The following is a 19,355-nucleotide window of genomic DNA, read 5'->3' on the forward strand; positions in this document are numbered from 1 at the left end:
GCTTTTTTTTTTTTTGTAGTGAAACCTTAATTCCTTTCTCATTTCCTTTTGTGTATATCCTATAGTGACTTTTTTGTGGTTACCATGGGGATTACATTTAACATCCTAAAGTTATAACACTCTAATTTGAATTTAGCTTCAACTTCAATAGCATTAAAAAAGACTCTGCTCCTATACAGTTCTGTCCCCACCCTGTTAGCTATTGATGTCATGAAATTATATTTTTATTATGTTCAAAAGCATAGACTAATCATTATTTTCTTAATGTATTGGTCGCTTAAATAATGTTTTTAAAAAGTAGAGTTACAAATCAGTTATGTGATGACTCCCTTCTTTCTTGCTGCTCTCAACATTCTCTATTTGTCTTTGTATTTTCCAGTTTGATTATAATGTGTCTCACTGGGGGTCTCTTTGAGTTCATCCTCCTTGGTTCACTGAGTTTCCTGGATGTTTATATTCACGTTTTTCATCAAATTTGGGAAGTTTTCAGCCACTAAGTATTCAGATAATCTCTCTATACCTTTTTCTCCCTTCTTCTTTTTCTGGGACTCTCGCAAAGTGTATGCTGGTCTGCTTTATGGTATTGCATAGGTCCTGTAGGTTCTGTTCACTTTTTTCAATCTTTTTTTTCTCCTGTTCTTCAGACTCAATAATTTCAATTGCCCTATCTTCAAGTTTGCTGATTCTTTCTTTAGTCTGCTCAAATCTGCCTTTGAATACCTCCAGTGAATTTTTCGTTTCAGTTATTGTAGTTTATATCTCCAAAATTTCTTTTTGGTTCCCTTTTATGCTTTTCTATATGTTTTATTGATAGTTCCATTTTGTTCATATACCTTTTTCTTGACTGCTACTTCTTTACTTCTTTGAATGTCTTTAGGACAGTTGTTTTAAAGTCGTTGGTCTAGTAAGTCTGTCATGTAGTCTTTGTCAGGGACAGCTTTTGTTGATTTACTTATTTTTTCTTCAAATGAACCATATTTTCCTGTTTCTTTCTATGCCTTTTGGTACTTCTTTTGTAGAAAACTGGACATCTGACCCTTTTAATGTGGCAACTCTTGAAATCAGATTCTCCTCCTTCCCCAGGGTTTGCTTTTGCTTTTTTTTTTTTTCCCCACAGGTTGCCTCTGTACTGGGATCAGCATGAAGTGTAAATGTAAAGTCTTCTTGGGTCTTTTCTGAGGCTGCACCTTTCCCAGGGTAATTGCAGTACTTTCATAAACTTCCCCATATATGTTGTTGCTTTTGAATGTTCTAGTCCTTAAATGCCTGGCTCCCAAATGGGGAAAAAGGGAAGAATTAAAGGGGAGGTAGTGGGAAATTTAAAGGTTCTGGTTCTTTAAATCTCCTGGAAGCCTATTCATCAAGTGGAGATTATGGCAATGGTGACCCACCTCTGTGTCTGCACATCCATGATCAGACGCAGCAGAACACAGATCCCTGATACTGATATTTGGAGTGCAAGGTCTTTATTGCCCACCCTGGCTCCCACAGGCTGTGTGTAAGCTGCTCCAGGAACACACACACAGCCTGCCATGGGATTTGGGGGTGGGGAATAGGTAGCTGCTACCACGTTAAGAGCTGAAATTGACCATAATTAACCATGATTTATTATCCAAGCCCTCCTCCGGAGCTGCAATCTTTCAAATAGACTCCAGAATTTCAAAACAATTATATCAGACAGATTCTGCCAGTTCATTTGTCATCTACATGAGAGATGGAATCCTGATGCTTTCTACTCTACCATCTTCCCTGATTCCTCTTCATTCATTATCTTTAACTGGCTATTGCTATTGTGTTTTGTATCTGCCTTTTTATAGCATCTTATTAGTTCTAATAGCCCCGGGGTTTGCAGAAGTCAATCATGTCTACAATTAATGGTAAGTTCATTGTCTCCCTTCTGGTGGTTAAACTTTTCTCCCTTTTCTTGTCATAATGCATTGGAAAGAACTTGCTAGCAGAAACAATACTGGTAAGAATAAGTATCTTATATTGCTCTATCTCTCAATCAGGGTGAGGAGTGCTCTGGAAACAGCTGAAAGCCCTTCTAGGATGATGTTCCCAGTCCCCCTCCTCCAAACCCAAAAGTTAGTTTGTTGGGAGGAGATGGGGCCACATAGCCCCTGGTCAGCATGTGTCCTGGAAGCCCCAGAATGTTTATAGCTAATTCTTCTACTGCCATGAGAAAGAACTAGCCAGTCCAGGGCCTTCTCAGAGCCCATGATTCAGTCTCTGTTCAGTTTTGCTTCTCTCTGCAGGGCTCCCAGAAGCTCTGAGAAGAGGCCTGAATTCTAAGTTTTCTTATAGGACCCAGGACAGGTCTGCCCCCTGGGCAGGTGTTTGGAGCCGTGGCTGGCCGTGGGCTCTGTTGCAAGGGCCAAATGGGCCTCTTTGCTTGGTATTACCTCTGCTGCTTCTTCAGAAACAGGGACAGTCCCTGTCCCCTTAAGGGAGAGGGAGCTGAACTCAGCACTGTTTCCAAGGATCCTGGGTGAAGCACCTGCTCCACCTTACCTGGACAGGTTCTGAACTCCAGGGACTTAAGTTCAAAGAAGAAATAGACTCTATCATTCTTCGGTGTCTTTTGTTCTCATACATCAGTGTCACTTAATCCTTAAAATGACCATAGAGGAACGACTGCCCTGTGGGGAGTCTTTCCATAAGGGAAAGACTGTTTATTCTTAACAGAGGAATAAACCCAGACACTCAAGGGTAAAGTGGGGTGGACAAGGTTACCAGCTGCTGACTGGTGGACTGGGCTGGACTGCTGGGATCTTGCCTCCAGGCTCAGCTCCTGGCCCTGGTCCTTTGAGGGGGCATTGGTAGAGCCTGAGTGGAAGATAGACTTGACCTGAAGGTTCAGCAGGAAAGCCGGATGCTGGCACTAGGAGCTGAGGGACAACCTGAATACTGACAACCTGAGCCCCAGTGTGCTTTGGCCTCCAGGAGGCAGGGAGCTTCTGGGCAGCCCCTAATGGACTAAGCTGAAGAAGAGGCCTCAGACCAGCCCAGTGCCTCACTGACCTTGCACAGAAACCTCAATGGAGGAAAGCCTCCGACCCTGAGTATGGGTCTGGACCATACCAGCTCGTGCCTGGCTGCCTCGAGCAGTGGTAGCATCATGTCCAGGCTCCAAAAGCCTCTGAGTTCCTCCATTTCTCTCTCCCTGGAAGAGCCTAGAGCTTGCACGCACATTTCATTCCCGTTTGGGTCCCATGAAGGGCTCCTCCCTGCTCCCTGATGTCTGAAGGGATGCTGTGGGGGAAATGTGGCCTCCCCAGGCTGAGCCCAGATCTGCTTGCGGAGGCTGACAATGCACCTGGCCTTGCCTTCAGAAGGGCAATGGGCTTGGCTGTGAGGAGAGGACTGGCCTGAGTTATTCTTGGGCTCCATATGGCCTTCAGCTCCTGCTGACAGATCCCACTGTTTCCCTCAGGAAGCTCTTGCTCCTGAGCACTCAGGGCCGGGCTTGCAGGCAATCTGTCGGATCCAAGGCGACAGCACTAAGACCCACAGCAGATTGGTCACTAAATATAGAGCTCTCCCAAGAGGGCAAGTCAGCCTCTCTTCCACTCCATCTTCCATCCTGTCCCTTACTCTTGGCCTGTGTTCTCAATTATGTCCTGAGGACATACTTCTAGAAGGAGAGGCATGGCCCAATCCCTCCCCAAACCACAGTGAAGGGATTTTGTTTTGCCTCCCAACCCGCATGCTGCCTTGCCTTCAGGAACCTCTCCCTGCTGGCTGAAGCCTGAGTCAGGTTGGGAACCTGAGTTCTGGCCAAGAGGGCACTGCCCCTCCTCTTGCTGCTGAGCAAGTAACCAGGCTATCCATTAAAGCAAAGCCTGAGTTTTGCTTTGAGAAAATTATGGTGATGATTATTATAACATGAACATTGGTTCCTAGGACCTAGGCTAACAAAAAGAGCATTACCAGTGCCTTAAAATCCCTACTACACCTTCCTCAATTAGTCCCACTCCTCATCCCCCTAACCTCTAGACAAAACCATCCTGACTTTTGTGCTAATTGTTCCCCTGCTTTTCTTTATAGTTCCACCTGTGTATTTATCCTCAAATACCCTGCCTAGTTTGAAAGCGGAGGGCAGGCACACGCTGGTGGTGCAAGGAGGGTGGTGCAAGGAGAGCGAAGCACTGCCCCTGCTGGATGGAGGATCCAGGAGATGAGCAGATCAGTCTCCAGGCTGTGGTCTGACTCCTGCTTCTCTGGGAGCTGTCAAAGCCTCTCCAGGGGAAGTAGTGAGCAAGGTTGCAGGGGAGTCTTGGGAAACACGAGGCTCAGCACAGTTGGGTGCCTGGCAGGGCCAAGGTGGGGACAAGGTGCTGGACCTCTGTGATAAATAACTGTTATCTAAAATATACAAAGGGCCAGAGATGGTGGCTTACACCTGTAATCCCAGCACTTTGGGCAGCTGAGCAGGTGGACTGCTTGAGTCCAGCAGTTCAAGGCCAGCCTGGGCAACATGGTGAGATCCCATCTCTACTAAAAAATACAGAAAATTAGCTGGGCATGGTGGTGTGCACCTGTAGTCCCAGGTACTTGGGAGGCTGAGGTGGGAGGATTACCTGAGCCTAGGAAGTTGAGGCTGCAGTAAGACGAGATTGTACCATTGCTCTCCAGCCTGGGAAACCAGAATGAGACCCTGTCTCAACAAAAAGTAAATAAAATAAAACATACAAAGAAATCTTACAACCTAATAATAAGAAAACAAACAACCTGATTAATAAATGGGACAAAGACCTTAACAGACACCTGACCACAGAACATATGGAAAATAAGCATTTCCAAAGGTGCTCCATATCGTATGTCATCAGGGAAATGCAAATTAGAACAAGATGCCACTACACATCTACTAGAAGGGCCAAAATCCAGATCACTATCACCACCAAATGCTGGTGAGGACGGGGAGCAGGAATTCTCATCATTGCTGGTGAGAGGGCAATACGGTACAGGTGCTTTGCAAGATAGCTTGGCAGTTTCTTACAAAACTAATAATTCTCTTACCATATAATCTAGCAATCTCATTTCTTAGTATTTACCCAAAGGAGTTGAAAATGTATGTCCACACAATAACCTACACACAGGTGTTTCTAGCAGCTTTATCATAATTGCCCAAACTTGGAAGCAATCAAGATATTCTTCTATCAGTGAGTGGGTAAATAAACTGTGGTACATCCATCCAAGTGCTAAAAACAAATGAAGTATCAAACCATGAACAGACATGAAGGAAATGTAAATGCATATTACTAAGCAAAAGAAGCCAATCCAAAAAGACTGTATGATTCCAACTAGAAGACATTCTGGAACATGAACATTTATGGAGACAGTAAAAAGACCAGTGGTTTCCGGGGTTAGTGGTGAGGTAGGAATGAATAGGTGGAAGACAGAGGATTTCTAGAGCAGTAAAACTATTCTGCGTGATACTATAATGGTTGATATGTGACATTATACATTTTTCAAAAGTCATAGAATGGACAACATCAATCATGACCCCCTAAGGTGAACTGTGAACTCCGGGTAATAATGATGTAGCAATGTAGGTTTATCAGTTGTAACAAATGTACCATTCTGGTGGCCTGTCTGTGTGGTGGCAGGCAGATGTAGTAAGTGTCTACTTTCTGCTCAGTTTTGCTGTGAATGTAAAACTGCTCTAAAAAATAAAGCCTACTTTTTAAAAAGATGGCTTGAAGGGAGTGGGAGTCTTGGTGATGATCATCTGCTTCCTGGCTCAACGCTGCTGCAGTGGGGCTCAGTTGCCCTCTGCATGTGGTGCAAAGCTGTTAGGCTGAGATTGCCTTTTACCATCCTCCAAGAGATTCCTTCTCCTTTGTGTGTTGGACTCCTGTCTCCTGTATTTAACATCTTCTTTCTTGGATTGATCTTTCATTTTAATGGAGCATTTCCTCTAGTAGCTTTCTGAGAAGAGGTGCTTAGGAAGTAAATGTCTAAGATCTCACATGCCTACAAACATTCTCATTTTGCCATCACACTTGCTACTATGTTCAGGTGGGCATAGAATTCTAGATCGGTGCTCATTTGTGTTCACAATTTTGAAGGCACCGTTTTCTAGCTTCTCTCTGAACTTTGTAGAATTTTCCTTTTTCCAGTAGGGTGACCCATCATGCTGGTTTGCCTGGGACTGTTCTAGTTTTATTACTGAAAATCCTGCAACCCAAGAAACACCCCGTAGTCCCAGGTAAACCAAGCCAGTTGGTGACCCTAGTCCCAAGTCTTTTGAAATTTCACAAGGATGTGCCTTGACACAGGCCTTTCTATGTCCCTCGTGTGGAGCACTTTCCAGTCTCACAGGCTAGGAGCTCATGCCCTTCAGTGCTGGGAAACTTTCTTAAATCATTTCATGGATAGTTTCCTCTCCTTCATTTTCTCCGTCTAGAATTCTTAGCACTCAGTGTTGGACCCCCTGGACTTGTCCTCCAATTTAAAAAATATTTTCTTTCCTAGTTTCCATTACAAAATCTTAGTGTTCTACTTTCTGAAAGCTTTTCAATTTTATCTTCCAAATCTTTTATTTCTGCTGACATGTTATTGATTTCTATGAGGTCTTTTTTTTGTCCTTTGAATGTTACTTTTTTTTCCCAGAGATATAATATCTTCCCTTACCTCTCTGAGAATATTAGTAACAAGTTTTGCTTTTTTAAATTTTTTGGAGACAGAGTCTTACTCTGTCGCCCAGGCTGGAGTGCAATGGTGCAATCTTGGCTCACTGCAACCTCTGCCTCTTGGGTTCAACTGATTCTCCTGCCTCAGCCTCCTGAGTAGCTGGACCTATAGGCGTGTACCACCATGCCTGGCTAATTTTTTGTATTTTAGGGGAGACAGAGTTTCACCATGTTGCCCCGGGTGGTCTCAAACTCCTGAGCTCAGGCAATCTACCCATCTCAGCCTCCCAAAGTACTAGGATTACAGGCATGAGCCACTGCGCCTGGCCATAACAAGTTTTATTTGAAATTTTCTTCTTCCTGCATTGCCTTTGTTTCCTCCAATTTGCCTTTTTTTCCTTGTTTGCCCTGGTCGCTGTCTGCCATGCCGGAAGCATTCACTCAGAAGTCTGGGACTCCTTGGCCACCACATAGAGACTGAGACTGATTAGATGCCTCAAGGGAGATGATGGGGCTGCGGACAAGCTCGCAGTGGGGAGGGCACTTGGGGGAACTCTGATCCTGACGTTGGGAGTACCCCCTTAATTGATCCACAGGCTGGGGATTCAGCTTTCTAAGGTCTGCTCTATCATTGGTTACTTACCCACTTGCTTTCACTTTGTTTATTTTGACAAAAGTGCCATTGGTGCAGTTCAGTGAGGTTTCAGGAGGGACCAAGTGTGCAGCCAGCCCTTCCGATGCTCTCTTGCCAGTGGGACTGGAGGTTGAGCAGATGAATGTGAGCTGCTGTGGCTGCCCAGCCAACAAGTGGAGGCAGGACGCCAAGCTTTGAGCACATTGTTTGAATCCTGAGTCTAGCTGCACTCGAAGTTAGCCCTGCTCGGAGAATCTTGATACCAAAAATTTGCCCCAGGTGATACTCCTACCTGCACGGCTCATAGCTGCCCACCTATGGCCTCATTTATCTCATGGAAGGGGCATCAGTGGAGAGGTCTCTCTGGGTGCCACTTCTTTTGCTAACTTGGAGGTCCTTCCTGCAAATCTCTGTTCCTGGTGCCTCAGTAGCGTGCCTCTCCCAGGCCCCTTCTACAAGAAACCATTTGGTTCTTTCGGGACCTGAGGAGTAGCCAGGGGTCACTGAGGCCTCCAGGGTCCAAGTCAGGGCACCCACTCACCTTCCATTGTGCAGTTGGCCTCTGGGGCCTCCAGACTGGACACCCTCTGCTCCAGGTGCCTGAGCATGTTGCCCTGTGAGCCTACAGACCTTTCTCCATGTGGTGCACAAGGGGTGGGCTCCATGCTGCAGAGGGCATCCCCTCTATTGGTGACATACACTGACTATCAATCACTCCACCACTTGGGGTCATTCCACCTGGCTCCCCAAGGCAGGGAAAGGCTGCATGCATCTGTATTTCTATCCTGATGCCCTTCCAGCATCATTCCCATCACACTGTCAGCTTTGCCTCTGGGAAGGAAAACTGGCTCCTAATTTCAGTAGACCACACATAGTATGTCTGTCATCAGTGTTAGGAAAACTTTTAAAGCTAAAAACTACAAAATTAACCTCTAGATAGGTGCACAGTGGAGAAAACAGCGAGCAGAAGAGTATCTACTCCACTAAGGGTCTCACATCAGCAAGAAGTCATGCACAGCTTGAGAATCCCCGGGTAAAACCAAGCAGATCCCTGGCATAATCATGCTTCCTATGCTTCCTACAAGTGCTTGAAGGCACTTTCCTCTGAATGCTGATTTTTGCATGCACCTTTACAGCATCTGTATTTAACTATAACACAATGTCGCGATATATAGGGAACCGTGTCAGCAGCACGTGACAGAAAACTGAGGAAGGGGCGCATGCCCACATTTGGCACAGCCCTGGAAGCTTGTGGGTGCAAAGAGAGGTGGGGAAGAGGCCCATCGCTAAACATAGAGGCCCACTGCCCCACTCACACAGGCCAGCCTGTGCCCAGAGCCTGGGGGAAGAAGCAGTGGCAGAGAGTAGAGAAAAATGGACAGCTCCAGTGACATGAGGAGCCAGAGCAGCCTCCTGTCTGCTGCGCAGAATGCGGCTCACCAGATGGGGCTGGGGCCATTGCCTGGAGGCGCCTGGAGGACCTGACCCAAACTCTGCGGCCCTGGACACCAGCCTGGGGAGGACAGATGTCTACACTGACTGGGATCCGGGGCTGTGTGGGCGGCGCTGCAGGACCCCAGGCTGAGCGCAACAGGGGAAGCATGTGCAGCCTCACCGCCCACTATGGCTCCAACCCCCAACCCCACCCCGTGGCTCCTGGAACACCAATGTGGCTATGCATTCGAAGAATCTCTGCTGGGAGCCCTCTCCCTCCCGCATGTAGCTGACACCCCTGGCCCCCATTCAGCTCACAGACAGTCTTAGGCCAGGTTGCACAGACTTGCATTCAGGGGGGTCCCTCCACATTACATTGCTGAGGCTACTTTCCCATAGCCCCTGCCACAGACTGAGCTTCTCCTGTCTATCTCTTCTCTGCCTCCCCACAAGACTGGGAGCCTTGGGACAGGGTCTCTCATATCCATGGCAGTGCCCCCAGGGTCTGGGATGTGCTAGGCATGTGGTAGATACCCCAAAACAAGTTTGAGACAAATTAATCGGTGAGTGGATACATGACCATATATGAGGTCCCGTCTGACCATTGACCTTCAGGATGGCCTCATGTTCCCCCACTGAGCTAGCAAGCCTGGGACAGGAAGGTCCTGGGTTGTCTAGCGCTGGCCTGTAGAGGGATGTGAGCACTGTCCAAAGCCACCAGCTTCCTGGCTTCCTACTTACAGGCCCTGCCACCCTCTCCCTCTCTGAAAATCAGGACATTGTCTGCTTGTCTCTAGCCACTTTTCAACCCCTATCGTCCTGGGTCATGGGTGTGGCATTGACCCCTGAGTTCTCAAAGCAGCAGGGTAAAAATCCAGCTGGGCTGGGCAGTGGAGAAACTGAGTCCCAGAGAAAGGACATTTGCACCCAGTGCATTGGCTCTCGGGTCCCAGCTCTGACGTCACCCCTAGGACCCACAGCCTGGGTGTGTAACTGGAGGGGCCAGAGGCTGGGAGCCAGGTGGTCTTTTACAGGCAGCCATGTGGGGCAGATCCAGGTGGGAGTCTCAGGTTCTTCGAACTAAAAATGGAACCGCCCTCCTGGCTTAGATCCCTCTCTATTACCCCAAGCAACTTAAAGCCAGACAGCCCTTCCACATTTGATAAACAAGCTCCCCTCACTGCATTAAGGAACTTTTTACAAGTGTGAACTGTCATAAATAAATTTATGTTTATTATTAGCCACATGGTGTTTTAGCTATTCTAGTTCCTTGGTCTTTCCATATACATTTTAGAATTAGTATGAGAACTGCATTAAGAGAACTAATATCTTTACTACCGTGAGTCTTCCAATCCATGAACACAGTGTGTCTCTATGATTACTTGGGTCTCCTTTGATTTTTTTCATCTCGTATGAATCTGGCAATCTGTGTGCAGGATCTCATAAGAAAACTTTCATTATGAAATTTCATTTCATACTTTTCAGCATATAGATCCTGCACATAGATTGCCAGGTTCATATCTAAGTATCTTCAGGGGGCTGGGTATAGCTACAGCAAACAATTGTATTTTAGATGTTGGCTACCAATTGTTCATAGCAAGGGAAATACCTTGTATCCTGGTATCTTTAGAAACATATGCATTAATCTAGGTTTTCTTCCCCCTTGGGATTTTCTAAGTAGAAAATTATCACGTTGTCTGTCTAAACAGAAACAGTTTTATTTCTTGCTTTCCAATCTGTACACCTCCTTTCCTCCCACCACCCCCTCACTGTTTTTTTTTTTTTTTTTTTTTTTTTTTTTTTATTGCACTGGCTAGGACTTCCAGTAGGATACTGATAGGAGGGGTGAGAATGGACAATCAACTTGTCCCTAATCTTAGGGAGAAAATATTCAGTCTTTTGCCATTAAATACAATATTAGTGGTAGGTTTTATGGAAATGCCCTTTATCAGATTGGGGAAGTTCCCTTCTGTCCCTAGTTTGCAGGGGGCTTTTATCATGAATAGATGTTAAATTTCCCTTGAAACTTCCTTTCTTACCTATTGTTCAATACCTTTTCTGCATCAATTGCTATGATGCTTTTCTTCTGTACATTGTTAGTATGATAGACTATATTGATTAATTTATAAATACTAAACCAGTATTGCATTCCCAGGATAAACCCCACTTGGTCCTGGTATATCTCTCTATATGTATATCTATAATCTATACATGTGGCTGAATTTTATTTGCTATATTTTGCTGAATATTTTTGTTCATAAAAGACATTGGTCTGTTTGTTTTGGTTTTGATTTCAAAAAACCAAGTCTCTTCTATTTTCTGAAAGAGACAGGATAGAATTGTTATTTCTTTCTTTCTTTTTTTTTTTTTAAAGACGGGGTTTCACCATGTTGGCCAGGCTTAGTGTTGAACTCATGACCTCATGATCCACCTGCCTCGGCCTCCCAAAGTGTTGGGATTACTGGCATGAGCCACTGAGCCCGGCCAGAATTGTTATTTCTTTTTAAATAATTGGTAGAATTTACCACTAAACCATCTTTTCTTGGAGATTTCTTTTTCTAAGATTTGAAATTATAAATTCAAGGTCTTTAATGGTTATAGGACTGTTTAGGTTATCTATTTCATCTAAAGGGAGTTTTGAAAGTTAGTTGCTTTCAAGGAATGGTCCCTTTCATCTCAGTTGTCAAATTTATGTGTGTAGAGTTGTCATATCATTGCTTTATTACCCTTTTAATGTCTGCAGATCTCTAGTGATATCCCTACTTTCATTCTTGACCTTTGTGTCTTCTGTCTTTTTTTCTTTGTCTGTCTCACTAGAGATTAGTCAATTTTATTGATCCTTCTAAAGAACCAGCTTTTGGTTTCATTGATGTTCTCTATCATTTTCTATTTTCAATGTCATTGATTTCTTTTCTTTTTTTTTTTGAGATGGAGTTTTGCTTTTGTTGCCCAGGCTAGAGTGCAATGGCACCATCTTGACTCACCACAACCTTTGCCTCCCGGGCTCAAGCAATTCTCCTGCCTCAGCCTCCCAAGTAGCTGGTATTACAGGCACGCGCCACAATGCTTGGCTAATTTTGTATTTTTTAATAGAGACAGGGTTTCTCCATGTTGGTCAGGCTGATCTCAAACTCCCAACCTCAGGTGATCTCCCTGCCTTGGCCTCCCAAAGTGCCGGGATTACAGGCCTGAACCACCGTGCCCGGCCTCAACATCATTGATTTCTACACTTATTTTTATCATTTCCTTCTTATGTTTGCTTTGGGTCTACTTTGATCTTCTTTTTCTAGCTTCTGAATGTGAAATTTCAATAATTAATTTGAATCTCCCTTTCTAATGTAAAAATTGAATGCTACAAGTTTCTTCTTAAAAATAAAGTTTTTTCATTGACAGTAGATAATTGTATCTATTTATGGAGTACAATGTGATGTTTTGATATAAATTACTCACTTTAAGCATTGTTTTAGGTATATCCCACAGTTTTAATACATTGTATTTTCATTCAGTTAAAAATGATTTTGAATTTCCCCTGAGAAATCCATTCTTACCTATGAATTATTTAGATATATGATTAAGTGTTTGTTCTAAGATTTCTGTTATTGTTCTATCTTTGATTTCTAATCTAGTTCCATTTTGGTTAGAGAACATATTTTATATGAGTTCAATCTTTCATAGTTGTTAAGGTGTGTTTTATGTTCCAAGATATGGTTTTGGTGAATATCCCATTTGCACTTGAAAAGAATGTATATTCTGCTGTGGTTGGGTAAAGTTTCTACAGATGTCAATTAACTCCAGTTGGTTAATTATATTGTTCAGTTCTTCTATATCCTTGCTGATTTCTGTCTCCTACTAAGAGAGGAGTGTTGAAGTCTCTATGTTTGAGGATTCATCTATTTTGTGCCTTTCAGTTCTATCTGTTTTGCTTCATGTATTCTGAAGCTCTGTTGTTAGGTGCATGCATATTTAGGAGTGTTATGTTCTCTTTGTAAATGACTCTTTTATCATTATGTAGTGGTAATTTTCTTTGCTTTAAATTCTACTTTGTCTGTTATTAATATAGCCACTCTGGGCTTCTTTTAATTATTATTTTTCTGGCATATCCTTTCCCCATTCATTTCCTTTAAACCTATCTATGCCATTATATTTGAAATGAGTTTCTTTTTGGTAGCATAAAATTGGGTCATTTAAAAAATCCACTCTGGCAGTTTCTGTCCTTTGATGGGTAGTCTGAAGACTTTATAATTACTATATTTATTGATATGTTTGAATGAAGGCTATTATTTTATTTTATTAAATAAACTTTTTAGAGTAGGTTTAGGGTCACAGCAATGATTTTCTTTTTAAATTTTTGTTTTAAATTCTAGGCCACGGATGTTGGCTCACAGCTGTAATCCCAGCACTTTGGGAGGCTGAGGCAGGCAGATCACCTGAGGTCAGACCATCCCAGCCAACATGGTGAAACCCCATCTCTACTAAAAATACAAAAATTAGCCAAGCCTTGTGGTTTGTGCCTGTAATCGCAGCTACTCAGGAGGCTGAGGCAGGAGAATCACTTGAACCCAGGAAGTGGAGGCTGTAGTGAGCGAAGATTGTGCCACTGCACTTCAGCCTGGGTGAAAGAGTGAGACTATGTCTAAAAAAAAAAGTAATGTTCCCTTTTATGCCTTCTTTTGAATATATGAACATTTTTAGTATTCCATTTTAATTTTTCCAATTTTTGTATACTTTTTCCATGGTTGCACTAGATATTACAACATATGTATGTTTAACATTTCACAGTTTATTCAGAGCAAATATTCCATCACTTCAAGTGGAATACAGAAACTTACCACCCTGTAGGTATGAAGTTTTATGCTCCCTTGTTTATACCGTAGGTCTACATACATTGAAAATGTCATCCGACACTGTTATTTTCATTTCGGACCATCAATCATACTTAAACAATTCAAGAGGGACAGAAGAGTCTGTTATATTTACACAGAGAATTACTGTTTCTGTTGCTTTTCCTTCACTCCCGATGTATGTGTCCTTCTAGTGTCACTTCCCTTCTGCTGGAAGAACTTCTGTGAGCAATGCTTGAAGAGCTGTTCTGTTGGCAATACGCCCTCTTAGCTTCCCTTCACCCGAGTGTGTCTTATATCACCTTCATTCCCAAAGAATTATTTTGTTTTTTTGAGTTTCACTCTATCACCCAGGCTGGAGTGCAATGGCACGATCTTGGCTCATTGCAACCTCTACCTCCTGGGTTCTGGTGATTCTCCTGCCTCAGTCTTCTGAGTAGCTGGGATTACAGGCACCCACCATCATGCCCAGCACATTTTTGTATGTTTATTAGAGATGGGGTTCACCACGTTGGCCAGGCTGGTCTCGAACTCCTGACCTCAGGTGATCCACCCACCTCAGCCTCCCAGAGTGTTGGGATTACAGGTGTAAGCCACTGCGCCCGGCCCTGAAGAATATTTTTAATAGATGTAGGATAATTAGAACTCTTGTTCCACTTACTTCTGGGTCCTATGGTTTCTGAAAGAGCATCCACAGTCATTTGAACCATTCTTCCCTTATAAGTAAAATATCATTTTTCTCTGACTGCTTACAATATTTTTTCTTTGGCTTAATTTTCAGTAGTTTGATTATGATGTATCTTGGCATGGAGTGTTTTCGTGTTTTATTCTGCTTGAGATTCATCCTGTCTTAGGGGTTCTCGAACATGTGACTTTATGTCTTTGACTAAATTGGGCAGTTTGCAGCTATTGTTTTTTCAAATGCTTTTTTCTGTACTGCACTCTTTCTCTTGTCCTTCTGAGACTCTAGTGACATAAACGTTAGAGATTTGCTATTGTCCCCCAGTAGGCTGAGGCTCTTAATTTTTCTTTCAATTTCTCTCTGTTGTTCAGATTGGATAATTTCTGTGTCAGTATCTTCAATATCCTTGATCCTTTCCTCTGTCATTGCCATTCTGCAATTAAGTCCAGCCAGTGGGTTTTAAAATTTTGTGGGAGGCTGAGCCAGGAGAATCATTTGAACTTGGGAGGTGGAGGCGCAGTGAGCCAAGCCTGTGCCACTGCACTCCAGCCTGGGTGACAAAGTGAGACCCTGTCTCAAAAAATAAATAAATTAATAAAATAAAATAAAATTTTGGTTATTGTATTTTTCAATTCTAAGTTGTCCATTTGCTTCTTCTTTATATCTCTTTTTTCTCATCTGTGACTTTCTAGCTTTTCTGTGTGTTTCAAGAACATTTGCCCTTACTTGATCTAGCATTTTAATAACAGCTGCTTTAAAGTCTCTGTCCCATAATGCCAACGTCTGTTTCATCTTAGTGTTATCTATATGCTCCTTATCTTTTCCTGTGCAGGTTGAAAGTTTCCTACTTCTTCACAGGTCACGTAATTTTGAATGGTCTGCACATTTTGAATACTATGCTGTGGAATTCTGGGTCTTGTTTAAATCTCTACGGAGAATATTTATATTTTTGTTTTATCAGATAATTGACCCAGAAGGGCTTGGGCCAAAAGTGTAGGCTTCTGTGGGTTGTGGTTCAGTGTAAGGTCTGTTTTCAAAGTCACTGAGTTGGTATTTAAATTCGTGGGCTACCTCGTGGCCAGTCTGAGACCTGGGCAGTGGTTTATTTTGCTTTATAGTTGTCAAAGCCCATGATGGGTTAGAGCCATGCTCCTGGAGCTGAAGGATAAGCCCAGGAGTTAATAAACAACTCTATGGGATTGCTTTCCTGAGCAATCTTTATGGTATTTTCCAGTTTCTTGGGGCTCCCCGTTTCAGTCATTGAGCCAGAAAGCTAGGGCTCGGCACTTCCCATGGCTATGCCTGATTCCAGGGCCAAGAGGTGAGGGACAGAGAGTGAAAGCGAAGCCAGGAGTTCATCTTCCTGAGGGCAACAGCTCCTCAGAGAGGACGGCCTCTCCTCTTTTGGAATTTTGGGCTCCTGTAGGGCCTGTGCAATGCTCCCATGGGATTACTTGTGGGCTGGGATATGAGAGAGCAAAGATTTTTAAAAATAGACTTTCTCCATGCTCTCTCTGTGAATAATAAAACACCCTCCTCCTGTGCCTCAAACCAGAAGCAGCAGGTTTCTCCTGGAGTTCACTGTTAGTGCTGATGTCCACCTGGGTTCCATGCAGGTTTGGTGATACCAGGGAACAAATGGCAAACTCACTACCAGCTGCATAGTACTCCAAGTTCCAGTTTTCAAAGCCCTCAAATAGCTGCTCTACGCATTCCATTGGTTTTAAGCTGCATTCGGTGGGGGAGAGAGTGGAGTATGCTCAGATCATCCTAGAACCAGAAAGCTACTGTTGATATTTACGTTGCAATTTCATTCATTTTAAAAATAAATAATGTTGGCTTTCTTTACATTAATGTTTATGATCACTTTCTATTTATGGGAAGTGATACTGATGATTTAGGTAGGCATATAATATTCCATTACAAAATATATTTAACAAATGAGCTGATTTTATGGAAAAAAGTAAGCAAGACTAGAGCAGACCTAACTCTCTGCTGGCTGCCACCCGAACAGGCCAGTCACACTCCTGCCTTAGAATAAGGGCCTTCACGGTTCCCTCTGTTTGGAACACCTCCCCTGGCCCCTTCCTCCGGTGTCTGCTCCTGGAGGAAGTGTTCAAAGATGCAGTGGTTGCGGCAGGGGCCCATGTATTTTGGAGGCAGCCACTAGAGGAAGTGAGTGAGGTGAAGGAAAGGTCCTCTGAGCAACAGGGTTGGAGGAGAGGGACTGCTGAGGGCTGGTCAGCTGGGAGAGGGGGCTGGGAGGACGTGAGCAGTGGCGGCAGGAGGGTGGGCTCCTCCCTGAGCCTCAGTTTCCCCTATACACAATGAGGATCATGAGCATGGAGAGGCTGTGCACCTGTGTGCCCAGCACAGCATGGGGACTTGGTCTGCACTGTCATTGGTCATGTCACACAACCCACCATGGTCCTTCTCCTGGCCCCATGTGTCCCCCTGATGGGGCTCTAAGCCCACCTCTCTGGACCGGGCCCTCAGTTCTCCCCTCGCCCTCCTCCTGCACAGGTTGCCTTCCCACCCCTCCATGCTTGCTGCCCTCCTCCTGGCCTGCTCCCAGGCCTCTGCTGGACAGCTGTTTGCCCCTCCCTTGGAGGCCTTCCCTGACCACTGCTCCACACGGCACGCGCTGCTCAGTCCCTTTCCACCCTGGACCCCATTTCATTTTCCTTGTGGCTTTTCTCCCCAAATCCATGTGTCTCCCCAGGGAGTGTGAGATCCTCTGGGGCACCACCTTGCCTGTTCCTGCTCTCGGCTGCACCCCAGCGCTAGAGCAAGGTTCAGCAAAAGCCAGCTGGATGAATGATGAGTGAGTGAGTGAATGACAGCCCCTGGGATGCGGCAGGGGACCAAGCCAGGCAGCAGGGGAGGGTCCAAGAGCTCCAGGGGCCCTGACCAGGGCTGAGCTGACAGCCGTGACCCGGCTGCTACTGCAGGGCTGCCAGCCAGGCAGCAGGCAGCTGCAGGAGGGGCGCGGGCCTGTTCTGTGAGGGAGAAAACAAGCGTCCCATTTACCATGAGAATGAATATCAGGCTCTGTGTGGAAATCCCACTTGCCACTGAGATGCGTGAAGCAGGGCTGGAGACGCAAGCTGTAGCAGTCTCTTTGAACTCCCCACCCCCAGCCAAGGGGACCATCTTTCCAGCCCCCGTGCTACACAGCTGCTGCCTGGTCCTCACCTGCCCCGCGGGAACCACCGCCCTGGCCAGGCTCACTGCCCTCCTGATACCTGCCAAAGTCACCATCTGGTTTCCTCTCCATCAAACCTTCCAGAGGCTCCTGCAGCCCCCAGGGCTGCAGTCATGAGCCATACTGACCCCCGCAGCGGTGCTCCCCATTTACCCCTGTCCTGCATGGGGCCACCAGACCTCTCCCTCCTGGGCCTGCCTGCCTGGCCACGTGCCTCGGAGCCCCTCTCTGCCCAACAGACAAAAGGGCTTCACAGGTGTATTATGGCACACCCCGTCCCGCTCCGCTTGTCTTCAGGGCCAAAGTCAGAACATGGTGGCAGCTGTGGGTCTGCCCATAGTCGGAGGTCCCTGCTCCTGTCCCCTGTCCCCAATCCCCACCTTGCCTGGGGGCCTCTCCCTGCCTGGAGAGTGGAGAGGAGGGGCTGTTGGCACTGCTGCTCCAAACTGGGGTCCCTGAATCCCGGAAAGTATGCGGACGGCCCAGGTCAGAAAATGCAGCCAGAGTTGCAGGACTCAGGGACCACACTGAGACGTGGCCGGGCTCCCCCGTGCAGGCACCCTGTGGCCTTCCCCCAGCCCAGGAGTGGGAACCCCTCAGGCTTCCCATCTTCAGAAAGGGAGGAGCCAGGGGAGAACAGGGAGGAAAATCGTTCTCAGAAGCTTAGGGTCTGAGACTCCACAGCTGTAGGAGCCTGGGACTTTCTGTTTCGGAGGATCTGGAAGAAGTGTGACCTGCTTCTGGGGAGGGGAGGGCAGGCCCTAAACTGCTGACTCCAGAGGCCTCAGCAGTGGCCTCGTGTTCAGACCTGAAAATGGGTGAAAAACGGACATGAATGAGGACCACGGTCCTCCTTCTACCGCCTGGAGAATCCAACCCATCCATGAGAGGATAGGAGACAGTGCAGTGACAAGCACCCCAGTGCCCTCAGAGCCCGCCTCTCAGGCCAAGGGACATGCTGAAATAACTGTCGCATGCGTGGACTGTGTTCCAGGGTAGGTCTCCACAGCACTCGCACTCGGTCCCTGGGCCCCAGCCTGTCCCCCGCAGGTCAGCCTGAGCTGCCTGCACACCTGCATCCTTGCAGCGGGCATCTTGCAGGGATGCCGGCGTACAGGGCAAAAATAGCCAATTCTGTCTCAAAGTGACGGCATGCGTCACCCACACCTCCTGACAAACACCTCTTCGGCACTCTAGAGAACAGTGAACGTGTAGCAAAAATAAACGCTTTGTTTTCCCCTGCGGGCTTCTGGGAGCCGATTCAAAGCGTGGTCTTGGGAGGTAAGCCTGTGAGGCTGGACCTGCTTGGCAGCCAAGGTCTGGACCAACTGGGGTCTTCTCCACTGCCTGGCCTTGGGGGCGGGCCCCTCAGCTTTCGGAGCATCAGCTTCCACATCTGTAAAGTGGGCTCATGAGACCCATGCTATAGGTGCTACTGGGTTAGGGGTGGGGTCAGTGGGTACACTGAAGGCCTGCAAACATGCAAGGAATCCACACTTCTACCCTTAAATTCATAGAAATAAAAATAATGTTTTAAAAGTCTCAATAGATAGAAATAGATCTGTGTGTCCTGCCCTGCCCACCCACCCAGTCTGATTCACCTAAAGGTGGGCCGAGCAGACAGGCAGGGCCACCTTCCCTGTGATGAGAGCACAGTGGGCAACAGCAGCCATGGGGTGTCCCAAGCCTGCACAAGCACTCAGGGCCCCAGCATGCCCAGTTGGCTGGTGGTCCCTGCTCCCCCATCCCTTAGATGCCACCTCTAGGAAGACTCCCTGTGCTCCCTGCCTCCCTGTGCTCCTCCCTGTCCTCCCCGCCTCCCTGTGCCCCTCCCTGTCCTCCCCGCCTCCCTGTGCTCCCCACCTTCCTGTGTTCCCCACCTCTCTGTGCCCCTCCCTGTGCTCCCCGCCTCCCTGTGCTCCCC

The 19,355-nt window shown here is 46.1% G+C and overlaps 1 protein-coding gene across 2 annotated transcripts in view; it reads right to left on the reverse strand.

Moving 5' to 3' along the window:
- RASGEF1C (RasGEF domain family member 1C) overlaps positions 1–19,355 on the reverse strand; it is a 100,084-nt gene that overhangs the window by 50,677 nt on the left and 30,052 nt on the right. Inside the window, exon 2 of one of the 2 annotated variants that reach the window (XM_037734479.1) lies at positions 17,812–18,239. The exons of the other annotated variant lie outside the window; for it this stretch is intronic. The gene's annotated coding sequence lies outside the window, so the exon portion shown is untranslated. The remainder of the gene's footprint in view (positions 1–17,811; positions 18,240–19,355) is intronic. 2 annotated transcript variants of the gene reach the window in all.

The sequence above is a fragment of the Cebus imitator genome, unplaced genomic scaffold (assembly GCF_001604975.1).
Source record: "Cebus imitator isolate Cc_AM_T3 unplaced genomic scaffold, Cebus_imitator-1.0 Scaffold625, whole genome shotgun sequence".
In the NCBI taxonomy this organism is placed as follows: Eukaryota; Metazoa; Chordata; class Mammalia; order Primates; family Cebidae; genus Cebus; species Cebus imitator.